Here is a 13,643-nt window from a genome sequence, read left to right on the forward strand (position 1 = left end):
ATAGCTAGTCGAGAGGACTGAGGCAATTCAAAAGAGCAAGCTCTCTTCTGGGATAGAGTAAGATGGTTCCAAAGACTTATAAACTCAGGAAGGTCCTTGGGTTTCTACCACCTAACTTTGCTTATTAGATGCCAAGTACTACACAAGTGGTTTGTGTGAATTATGTCATTTAATCCTCCAACAACTCTATGAGATAAGCATATAATTATTTCCATTTTACAGACAGGGTAAGGCTTTACATAAGGCTTTGGGTGGTTAAATAAACTGCCCAAGTTGACAAAACTAATAAGTGGGGAGACCAAAAGTTCCAACCTGTTTTGTCAGCCAACAGAGCACAGACTTTTAAACACCATGCAAACCTTTTAGTTTGCCAAATGATGCCAGAGTAATTTTTTCCCTCAAAAATGCAAATCAGATTACATTACTCTTCTGCTGTGAACCCTTGAAGAGCTTTTCCTGTGTACTATGTGTACAGGACTTTATTCAAAATGCATTTTCTACAGAATGGCATTTAAAAGCCTTTATCCTCTCCCTCTTTCCTACCTCATATCTTCTCACCTATTCTCCTGGCTTGCACCTTTTGTACCAATCTGCTTGCTTCTAAATAGGATGAGTTACTTCACTCATACTGTTTTGCTCATAGAGCAGACTCTGCTTGGAAAACCTCTACCAGTCTGCCTGGGAGATACTTACTCATTAGCATTTGATTCACTATCATTTCCTCTTAAAGATTTTTTTGAACTTCTTCCCAGTTTCCTTCCTTCAGCCCCATTTTCATCTTTTACAGACTTTTATCACGGTGACTAAAATACATCATTGTACTTCTTGGCCTACAAATATATCCAAACACCGCTGTAAAGCAGGCCTTAAACCTTATTTATCTTATATCCCTAGTGCCTATTGTAGGTGCCTATAATAGGTGTTTACTCATAGCAGCAACAAAAAGCTACCATTTGTTGAGCATATGGTATGTGTCCAGTTTGCATATGTTTGTGAACCATATGTCTGTATAAATGTCTATGCATATGTGTATGTATTATTACTCCCCTACAGATAAGGAAGCTCTTGTAGCTTGATTGTAGCTTAGAGAGGTTATGTGACAGAGTTGGAATTTGAACCCAGCTTTGACTGACTTCAAAGAGGAAAAGAAGGAAGGAGGAAAAGTAGAAGGAAGAGATACATAATTTTAAATGAATGAATAGTAGTACTCTATATGAGATACAGCAGCAAAATCGTCCCCATCAAAATGTGAACAGCATATTTTGCCAATGAAGATAGCAGAATTAGGGGATCTTTCTTGGATGTTAAACCAGTGGTACCCTTTTTGGGGAGAAAATTCAAAGTGAAAATTCCTGCTGCCCCAGAACTATTTCCCAATCCCACTGCCAGGAATAAAAGGAAAAGAAAAAAGAGAGACCTTTAAAAATCATAGTTCTTCCTTTTTAACAGACTGTCATTCTCTCTCAACAAATGAAAAATGAAAACCTTTATAGTGAACTACATTGGAAGGACTGATGCTGAAGCTGAAACTCCAATACTTTGGCCACCTGATGTGAAGAACTGATTCATTGGAAAAGACTCTGATGCAGGGAAAGATTGAAGGCAGGAGGAGAAGGGGATGACAGACGATGAGATGGTTGGATGGCATCACCGACTCAATGGACATGAGTTTGGGTAAAGTCCAGGAGTCAGTGATGGACAGGGAGGCCTGGCATGCTGCAGTCCATGGGGTCGCAAAGAGTTGGACACAACTGATCGACTGAACTGAACTGAACAGTTAGCTAAGAAGTTCCTTAACTATAAAAAAAAAAAACAAACCCTTGCCCTCAACTGTGTAAACAGTCCCCTTAAATTATTCTAATTTAAGTGTGCCATCTATTTCCTGCTAGGAATCTGATGCAGATAGGAGCATATAATTCCCAGGAAAAGAAATCTCTCCGGACAAAAAAATATATGAATATGAAAATACACATTACAAGAGCAATGAGATAATGTGTCCTACCTATTGGATTGGGAGCAATTTCCAAGTTTGGCAGTACCAAGTTTAACCAGAATTTGGGGAGAAGGGAAGTTGGCAACTCACACTGGAAGGATTATTCGGTACACCAGTTTTGAAGAACACTTTGGCATTGCACAGCAAAGTTGAAGCTGTACGTTCACTCTACCTTAGAAATTCCACCCCTGAGTATATGCTTTAGAGAAGTTCTTGCACAGGTGCACAAGGAGACATGCATGAAATATTCATTGGAGCATCATTTGTCATAATTTAAAAATGGAAATAGCCTCCATGGCGATCAAACAGGTGAATAACTAAACAAATTATAGGATAGCCATCCTCTGAGGTTCTATATGACAGTTGAAGTAAATGAATTAGGATTCCATTCTATAGTATCAGTATGCATGAATCTCAGAATCATCCATTTAAGAGCAAGAAGCAAGATGCAGACTGATATGAACATCTTGACATTATTTATGTAAAATTTTTAAATGCAAGAAATAACACTATTTTGCTAAAGGATACGTTTTCATGGAATTAGTGCCTTATAATGTGGATAGAACTAATATTCACCAACCTCAAAGTAGGAGTTAACTCTTAAGAAGGAGGAGGGGAAACTGACCATTTTTAATTTTAAAAAATCTGAAATAACTACTACAAAATGTTGATTGTTAATTTGGGGACTTCCCTGGTGGTCCAGTGGTTAAGAATTCACCTTGCAATGTAGGGGATGTGAGTTTAATCCCTGTTCAGAGAACCAAGATCCCACGTCTCAGAGCAAGGAAGCCCACAAGCCACAACTAGAGAGTCTGCGTCACAAAGAAAGATCCCACAGGACGCAGTGAAGATCTGCATGCCATAAACAGGACCTGACACGGCCAAATAAATAAATAAATAAATTAGAAAATTGTTAATTTGGAGTGATAAGTACCTGGAGTTTTGCTATGTTAATATCTGTTTTGTTCAATATGAACGTTTTTTAAATAAGAATATTAATATCACCAGCAGTGATAGACTGCTAGTTAGTGACAGAGTGAACCTGGGTCAAGTTGAATTAATTAAACAAGGAGGCCATTGGACTGGGGGGCTCTAATGCCTTGCTGCCCAAATTAAGCAAGCCTACTTCTAAACCTATAATACCTCCAGGTTAGGAAATCCAACCTAAGGACAATCAGTCGCAAAGAGTCAGCTAGACTTTTGACTATAGACAGTCAATATTTTCCTTGCTTTGCTTCTGCCTTTTCTCTGTGAAAGTCTTCTCCCAAGCTCCTGCTGGTAGAGCTCCTAACCACTTCCAGTTTGGCACAGCTCAACTAGAATCAACTTCTCCTCAAATAGATTTAAAATTTTTAATATGATACATCTTTTAACAGTCATATGACACCTATGTCAATGTTCTTCCAGGATCTTGTACCCCTTCTCCAAATCAAAATCAGAAGGAAAATCACTTAGTGCTTGCCCAGTAAAACTCCTAGTATGTTCTTCTTTTCTCTTTATGAATGTTATGTAAGTTATTGTTTACTTATTACTTTGTAATATTTATAGCAAGAAAAAATGAGAAGAAATAAATGTAAATGTTTCCATCATTCCTGTTATCTGATGGGAGAAAAGGAAATTGTTATTTTGTAGAAAGCATTTCTGAACTGGACAGCAAATCCCTTTTCCAAAATCACCTTACCCTTTGTATTTCTTCCTAGCTGATTGTCGGGACAGGGGGACTCGTTTGTAGCACTGTTGAGTTGCTAAAGAACATTTTCCATGACTTTTCTCACCAGTTTAATTTCACACATAAAAAGAGAAGGGCCGCTGTTGCAGGCAAATGTTTGAAGCTTCTCCCCATCCAGACTAGCCACACCTGAGATTGCCTCTGGGTTATAGCAAGAGCCATGAACAGCTCCCCTTCCTCCTGCATCATCTTTTCTGTAATCCCCTCTCCCTACGTTGTTCTTGCCAGATAGTATTTTATTTTCTCCTAGGCCCCTTCTGTGCCCTTCTATATGATGTCTTAATCACCACCACAAAATGAGATTCTGTGTCAACATGTAAGCGGAATAGGCGTACCCAAAACCACTGGTCATTGCCCCATCTGAGAGTGACCCAGGATGACACCTAGAATGATATCACACCTCTGCAGCAGAAGGTAACCCAGACTGTGAGTCATGCTGAGTCTCAGAAGAAAGTCACAGAGCTGTGGGGCCATCTAGGTGAGGTCAGTGTCCAAAGGGGAATGTCAAACTCTGACATCATCAGAGCTAGAGACACTTAGAGAGTTGAACAGAGATGGGGGTGGCAGTGCCATGTGTCTAGATGAGCTATCCATTTTAAACCAGGATACCAGGAAGTGGCTGGACTATCAGAGACAAGTCTAATCTATCAGAGGCTGAAAGAATGAAAAGCTCAAGTCCTGGGCTGCCTTGGATTCACAGCACAGCTGCACCTCAAGAAGAAAAACAGAGTAAGTGTAACTCAGGAAACCAAGGCAGAATATACTGAGCTGTATAGACTGGAATATGATCAAGGAGGTGGATTAATGAGTGATGGCTGTGGGGTGCCAAGGGTTCATCCCTAACACAAAGACTGTGGGCTCAAGGAAGTCAGACTAATTCTGACTCCACCCACGGAGAGGCCAAGTCAACTGATAACCTTCCTGCCTGGGTCAGGGACTGCTCAACCCCTGGGAAAGGTTGTGCCTTCAGGGAAGATTCTCAGGACTGCTGCCTGAGAGGCTGGGGAGTCAAGTGTTGACCATTACAATTCTTCCAAGCGTAGGAGACTGGGCTTCCCTCCTAGAATTGAAAGATAAGTCTATTCTACAATAAAGAGAGAACCAAATATGCTTATTAGAGATAAATATATCAGTGGCCCTAAACACTGTATACTAAAAGAGGTAGAGAGAACAGTCTACTTCACTGTCCACTCACTGATCATTTGAGTTGGATCTATGAAACTGCCCTTTTTGTGTGTCAAAACAGTGTGTCATACATCTGCAGTTTCATATGTTTCAGTCTTAGTAACCATCCTATGGATCTTGCACAATGTGACCTGTTTTAGTGGAAAACGTGGTGGCCATTTCAGTTGTCAATAAGTGACCTTCCCTGGCTGACTCATTTCCTAGCCTATAAAAAGGAGATAGTGATCCACACTGCCCAGACTTAAGTAGAAGTGCTTTTAAACCTAATCATGATAGTAATCATCAATCTCTGAAAAAGAATAGGAAATCAAGTTACTGTCATGTTAATATTATACAATGAATGCTATAATAACCTCTGTGCGTATCATCATAATTAATATTTGTGTTAATGAAGGCAAGCCATCAAAGTCACGATGCTCAACCCCACAATCTGTTAACTTTCTGTAAATTCCTAGGTTTACTGTGACCTCTTCTATTTCTTAACTCATAGCAAAGCCTCTCATATAATTTGTTTGGCAATTAATGCTCTGCTTTATTTTTGTTTATTATTTCATTGTATTGTTATTTAACATTTTAGATATCTACATGACATCACTAAATTAATTCTATAAGATCCATGAGGATAGAGACCTCATTTAAATGTTTGTGTTTAAAACATATTTGTGGGAGCATGATGAAAATGGAAATATATAGCAAGATAACTAAACTGGAGGCTGCAGCATTCCTTATTTTACTATTCAAGGCCTAACCCAGAGTTTCTCACTTTCTACATGATTGATGTTTTTGGCCTGGTGACTCTGTATTGAGGGGGGTTTTCTTATGCATTATTATTATAGAGTGTTTAGCAGCATCCCTGGCCTCTACCTATTAGACACCGGAAGCACCACTGCCTCAGCTGTGACAGACAAATATGAATCCAAACATCCCAAATGTCCTGTGGGGCTGAGGGTGAGAGGGTCGGGACAAAATTGAACTGCTGGCTAACCAGCTCTCTAAAATGTCTTGAGCTTGCTTTTTTTTTGCTATGTCATTAAGTCATACATAGGTACCTAGGATATTAACATTAAAACCGATATAAATCTAATTTCAAGGAGAACATATTGTCCCAAGGCACCTAAATGTGAGGGAGTAAAATCTCAGTGCACTAAAGCCAATCCCCAGGGCCTACGTGTGAGGAAGCCAGACCCCAAAGAGCAGAAGTGGCTCCCAATGTCTATTTTGTGTCTTTTGAGAATTTCTCTAATATTTCAACAGCTGTAAGTTAGTAAAGCTCTCAAGACACTCTCCTGGGAGAATTGGTGCCTGCTTATCTAATTAGGGCTAGCTGGAATTTACTGTCAAGTTCCCAACGTCCACATTCTCCTCGGAGTTCATAGTTCCAATTCCCCAACCCCATGTGACAACAGTCATGCAGCCTCCTCCCCACATAAACTTTGAGTAGATTAGCCCCAAGAAGTCAAAGGCATTTCACCTTTCCTCTCTTGTGGGCATGCCAGAGAGGCAGTCTCAGATCAGGCTGAGGTTGAATAATCTACCTCTGAATGATGGCATGTATAACAGAATGTGCCTTAGAAATTGTTCTTAGATAAGATCCAAAATTAGAGACCATTTCTGTCCCTGGCATCCACGATTTTATAAAAATAATGACTTCTTTCTGGATTGAAATAAAAAGAATAAGGATGAAGTAACAGTTAATTTTGATCTAGAAACATATACCTAAAATTGTACTGGGTAGCTCCAGGGTTCTGAGAAATCATGATGGAGAGCTCAGTTACTGTGAGGTCCATGTGATTACAAGCTCCCTGAAGGCAGGGAGATCCAAATCCTGCCCTCTGAAGTACCTTAGCATGGTGGTTGGCATGTAGAAATAATGTTCAAAATAACTGCTAATTAGCTTCAATAAAATATTTTTCCTTAATTTTTGGTTCTACTTTGAAAGATGGTTTAATAAAATATTTGTATATTATATTGCAATTTATAAGCTATATTTTAAATATGAAATAATATAAATTAACATTATATAAGAACTTATATAATAACATTTTAAATAAGTTAAATATCTATATAATTATATAATTTAATATAAGGGGGAAAAGAATCAGCATTGAGCATTATGCAATGCCAAGCACTCTACTAAGTTCTTTCACATATTTCCTTTCATTTAGTTTGCTGTTGCTTAGTTACTAAGTTGTACTTGACTCTTTGTGACCCATGGACTATAGCCTACCAGGCTCCTCTGTTCATGAGATTTCCCAGGTAAGAATGCTGGAGTGTGTTACCATTTCCTTCTCCATTCATTTAGCTTACCTTTCTATATATGTTCCCTTTTATGTCCTGAAGATGCATAAGAATGGCTACCTTTTATCCCAAAAGGGACAGCACAGTGAGTTGAAAAGTCAGCGATTAAATATTAAGCATCTTTTCTTTATTCATTTTTTATCCATTTGACAATCAAATACTTATCAAATGCCTACTCGATAAAAGCCCTTTATTAATATCTGAAGATACAAGTAAGAATAAGATACAAGCACCTACCCTCAAGAAGTTTACAATTAGTCTAGTGGAAAAGACAGAAACCTAAGCAGATAATTAGGATGCAGTGTGATAAGCAATATGGATATATCCAAGACATGATAGATGGCCAAGGCAAATTAACCAAATAAAGAATAGGAGTGAGGAGGGTATATGGGTTTTAGGGTGATGTGACTACTAAAAATAATATTATGGACTCAAAAAATGTGTGCAGGAAGTTTCACAAAGTCTGAAACTTCGGGGCATTGGATATCAGTCAGGATATGAGGAAAGGTGAGGATGGAGAAGCAGAGATAAGGCCCAGATTGCGGAAGCTCTATCCGTGACTGGAGGAAAATCCTGAAAGTGATGGAAGCAGGTGAGCAACGGGCTGGGTGGATGAGTTTGATAGTTGATTTGGCTGCAATAAGAGTGAGAGGGATCAAGACAGCCCGGGGCAGAAGATCAGGAGGAAGCTGTAAAGGGGCAGCTTAGCGAGGGATGGAAAAAGACGGGAGTCAAGGACACATTCAACATCACAGCTATTTATCTAGTCCATGAAGGCCCATGATATTGCTACTATGAACCCATGGGTCCCCAACATGGAAGAGTGTGGGTGTGTCTGTGTGTGCGTGTGTGAGCATGCATGCAGGTGAATATTTGGTAAAAGAGAACGTCACTTCAACAGATTCTCAAGATTTTGACTTACAAGCAGATTCTGGAACATGATTTTACCTCCTCTACAGACTTCCTGATTCTGGTCATCAAAACAGGATCTTCATTCTGACTAGCCACAGACGGGAAGTGGTAAACAACAGGCCAATGGCAAAAAAATTGATTTTAATTTAGGCAGGGGAAATAACTTTTTCCATAATACAGCCGAGTCTAGTAACTGAAGTTAGGATTGGTGAACTGAGTAATGATCTCTGCTCGTGGACTCATTTCTTCTGCCTTTATAATGAGGATTCATGATTGTCATCAGAGAAAAAGGTCTGGTTTTGTTTGTCATTAACTTCACCGGCATTGTCAGACCCAAATTAGAAATGTTACTTGTTCTTTGTTCTCATCTTTCACGCAGACATCCCACTTCCAAAATCACCGTCTGTCTAATTTTGAATTCCATCAGTGAGTTCCAGTCTGCTAACAGTTAGTTGTGTGGCTCAGTCCATTAGCTTTACCTATTATGATGTTCATCATGGTAAATACCCATGGACCGATAAGGGACATGAGAAGTTACACGAGGAGCTTTGGGGAAGAAATATGAGGGCGTAACTTTTAGGTAATCTGGCTAGGATAGTCAAATGATTCTGATTTCTGCTCTAAGAAAACACTTTTTTTCTATGTTTGCTTTCCCATGAAAGTGTTCTATACCCAGTTACATTAATGAATGACAAACTGATAATGCACCCCATCAATAAGGACAGTGGTATGGAATTAAACAGTCTAATGGGGATAGCCCACCCACTCTTGAAAAAACCCTCTGCTGACAGAGGCAGAGCATTCTTCTGTAGTTCTGTTCAGGGTGGGAGGTGGGTCAGAGGACAAACAATGCTCTGATACAACCAGTGCATGAATAAGATGAAACAGCACTACGTTCCTTTGGTCTGTTTTTGGTCAGAAATGTATGTATTCTAGGGAAGTGTAATTGTATAAAACCGATGCCTAGAAAATCTAGACTAAAGGTTTTTGCTAACTCTCCCCTATGTAATCTCCAGTAGACTATTGTACATCCCAGGAAGGAAACAGGGGCCAGCACAAAAGCCAAGGGCTACAGTTTGTTATTGCTGATCACGTCATGCTGCCTGACCTTTGTCAAAGGTATGATGAGGATGGAAACACTTGTTTAGGAAGTTGCTTTGGGGTTATACCTTCTTTATACCCAGTATCTGTGCTATGCTGTACTCAGTCTTACCCTAAATGTTTGCTCAGGTTTTTCCATACTTGGCTTTCCCTGTGACCATCATCTGCAAAAATAAGGGAAATGATGACGTCCAACCTGATGTTTCCTACACAAGATAACAAATGTCTTACAAATCCTGAGTGCCATACAAATCCCATGTCTCACAAATCTTGAGTCCTGAGAGAGTTTTTGTGAGAAATTTTCAACCTGCTGGAGAATCTTCTTTAACTTCCCATAGCATTTATAGTGCCCACCTTAAAGTTAGGAGTGTCATAAAAATATTTTCATTATAGTTATTATATGTAGTCACTGTTTAAAAAGTAGATAATTTTTGTAATACTGAGAATGGGGGTGTGTGTCCATATAGTATAAGTTCCCTTCTGCTAAATGCCTAAGAGAGCAGAGTAAAGCATTAACTAAAACTGTTTTAATGCAGGTTAGTGCTGAAGGATGCACACATATATACATAATATATAATACCATATATTGTATATTATGTGTACTATACATGAATTATGTATGTATTTGTGTGTATGGTATATATGTGTATTCTCCAAGCACCATCTCAGCCCTAACTTATGTTTATGTTAATATCATATACATAATTTCTAAATATAATTATTATAAGTATTAACATAAATAATATGGGTATATAATAGTAATGTATTAATATTATATATTATTTGTATGCTTCCTTGATGGCCCAGCAGGTAAAGAATCCACCTGCAATTCAGAAGACACAGGTGACACAGTTTTGATCACTGGGTTGGGAAGATCCCCTTCAGAAGGAAATGGCAACCCACTCCAATATTCTTGCCTGGAAAATCCCACCGCCAGAGGAGTCTGGAGGGCTACAGTCCAAAGGGTCACAAAGAGTTGGACACAACTGAGTGACTAAGAACATTATTTGTGTTTATACATGTAATATATAATTTATATAATATGTATATGTTTATATATACATATAGTATATATTGTATATATAATATGCTATATATTGTATATACTATATGTATACATAGCATAGCTATACATACACAAAATATGCATGTGTATATAGCATATATATAGAAATACACATATACAATGATATATGTATACTTATATAATACATGAGTATGTATATACATGCATGATGTATGTATGTGTGTGTACATACATATACATATGTGTATATATATATAGATACTCCACTGTGCACAGTATCTCTTTTAGGAATTGCACTATTGCATTTCACCATACCTCACTGACTCCATCCCAGAGCCGACCCAGAGAGAAAAGCTTTGGTTCTCTTCTCCCCTGTGCTTAAGGTCTTCCTCAAGAGCAAACTAGGAACTTACTTGCTTTACCTTTTAAATAAATAATAAGCTAACTGTGACCCTAGTGACTTAAAAGAGTGTAGAGTTTCAAGCATCATTCACCCTCTTCATCATGTATACACAAGAAGGAAAATCAAACGCGTCTACCAAATACCCCAAATTATAACAAAATTCCTTTGGAATTTGTGATCATTGGGCTTAACCATAGTTTGTGTGTGTGTGTTAGTCGTTTAATTCTTGTTCGACTCTTTGTGACATCATGGACTGTAGCCCACCAGGATCCTCTGTCCATGGGGTTCTCCATGCAAGAATACTGGAGTGGGTTGCCATTCCCATTCCATGGGAATCAGTTTACCCTTGCATATTCTATCAAAATAGAACATGTTTAACCAATTTACAATATAGTTTATAATATTACATATTAGCATATAATACATTATTATTATACCTTAATATACATTAAAATTTAAGAATACTGTGATGAATACGGTTTATAGTGCCCAGACCTGGTTTGAATCCTGACTTTTCTGCTAGTTGTGGATAAAGGTACTTCTAACTCATTTTAGAGAGCCATTTTGATAGTGAGATAAGTTGATGAAGAAATCCCTGCTGTTATGGGTTGAATTGTGTCTCCTCTTCCCCTTCAAATCCCTAGGTTGAAAACCAGAGACTCAAGTACCTCAAAATGTGACTGTATTTGGAGATACAGTGTTTAAAGTGGTAATTACAGTAAAATTAGGTCATGTAAGTGGCCCTAATACAAGACAACTGGTGTTTGTATAAGAAGAGATTATAATAGAGACACATGTAGAGGGAAAATCATGTAGAGACTTAGGGAGAAGATGACCATTTCTAAGCTAAGTAGAATGGCTTCAGAAAAAATAAACCCTGCCAACACCTTGACCTCAGGCTTCTAGCTTCCAGAATATGAAAAAATAACTTTGTTGTTTAACTCAACCATGCTATGGTACTTTGTTACAGCCGTCCTGCAAACTAATACACCTCAGTTCAGTTCAGTTCAGTCGCTCAGTCGTGTCCGATTCTCCATGACCCCATGAATCACAGCACGCCAGGCCTCCCTGTCCATCACCAACTCCCGGAGTTTACTCAAACTCATGTCCACAGAGTTGGTGATGCCATCCAGCCATCTTATTCTCTGTCGTCCCCTTCTCCTCTCGCCCCCAACCCTTCCTAGCATCAGAGTCTTTTCCAGTGAGTCAACTCGTTGCATGAGGTGGCCAAAGTACTGCAGTTTCAGCTTTAGCATCAGTCCTTCCAATGAACACCCAGGATTGATCTCCTCTAGAATGGACTGGTTGGATCTCCTTGCAGTACACCTACTAAACCATCAAACTCCATAAACCTGAATATTTGATATCCTATCTCTGGTAACAAATTGTTGCAGAGTAAACAACAGAATAGGAAAAACAAGAGATCTCTTCAAGAAAATTAGAGATTCCAAGGGAACATTTCATGCAAAGATGGGCTCGATAAAGGACAGAAATGGTATGGACCTAAAAGAAACAGAAGATATTAAGAAGAGGTGGCAAGAATACACAGAAGAACTGTACAAAAAAGATCTTCATGACCCAGATAACCATGATGGTGTGATCACTCACTCACCTAGAGCCAGGCATTCTGGAGTGCGAAGTCAAGTGGGCCTTAGGAAGCATCACTGCAAACAAAACTAATGGAGGTGATGGAATTCCAGTTGAGCTATTTAAAATCTTGAAAGATGATGCTGTGAAAGTGCTGCACTCAATATGCCAGCAAATTTGGAAAACTCAGCAGTGGCCACAGGACTGGAAAAGGGCAGTCTTCATTCCAATCTCAAAGAAAGGGAATGCCAAAGAATGCTCAAACTACCGCACAATTTCACTCATCTCACACGCTAGTAAAGTCATGCTCAAAATTCTCCAAGCCAGGCTTCAGCAATATGTAAACCATGAACTCCCAGATGTTCAAGCAGGTTTTAGAAAAGGCAGAGGCACCAGAGATCAAATTGCCAACATCCGCTGGATCATGGAGGAAGCAAGAGAGTTCCAGAAAAACATCTATTTCTGCTTCATTGACTATGCCAAAGCCTTTGACTATGTGGATCACAATAAACTGTGGAAAATTCTGAAAGAGATGGGAATATCAGACCACCTGACCTGCCTCTTGAGAAACCTGTATGCAGGTCAGGAAGCAACAGTCAGAACTGTACATGGAACAACAGACTGGTTCCAAATAGGAAAAGGAGTACGTCAAGGCTGTATATTGTCACCCTGCTTATTTAACTTATATGCAGAGTACATCATGAGGAACGCTGGGCTGGAAGAAGCACAAGCTGGAATCAAGATTGCTGGGAGAAATATCAATAACCTCAGATATGCAGATGACACCACCCTTATGGCAGAAAGTGAAGAGGAACTAAAAAGCTTCTTGGTGAAAGTGAAAGAGGAGAGTGATAAGGTTGGCTTGAAGCTCAACATTCAGAAAACAAAGATCATGGCATCTGGTCCCATCACTTCATGGGAAATAGATGGGGAAACAGTGGAAACAGTGTCAGACTTTATTTTGGGGGGCTCCAAAATCACTGCAGATGCTGATTGCAGCCATGAAATTAAAAGACGCTTACTCCTTGGAAGGAAAGTTATGACCAACCTAGATAGTATATTAAAAAGCAGAGACATTACTTTGCCAACAAAGGTCCGTCTAGTCAAGGCTATGGTTTTTCCCGTGGTCATGTATGGATGTGAGAGTTGGACTGTGAAGAAAGCTGATGGCCGAAGAATTGATGCTTTTGAACTGTGGTGTTGGAGAAGATTCTTGAGAGTCCCTTGGACTGCAAGGAGAGCCAACCAGTCCATTGTAAAGGAGATCAATCCTGGGTGTTCATTGGAAGGACTGATGCTAAAGCTGAAACTGCAATACTTTGGCCACCTCATGCGATGAGTTGACTCACTGGAAAAGACTCTGATGCTGGGAAAGGTTGGGGGCGAGAGGAGAAGGGGACGACAGAGA

The sequence above is a fragment of the Moschus berezovskii genome, chromosome 18, assembly GCF_049115385.1.
Source record: "Moschus berezovskii isolate FMDL1 chromosome 18, NW_MosBer_1.0, whole genome shotgun sequence".
Lineage (NCBI taxonomy): Eukaryota > Metazoa > Chordata > Mammalia > Artiodactyla > Moschidae > Moschus > Moschus berezovskii.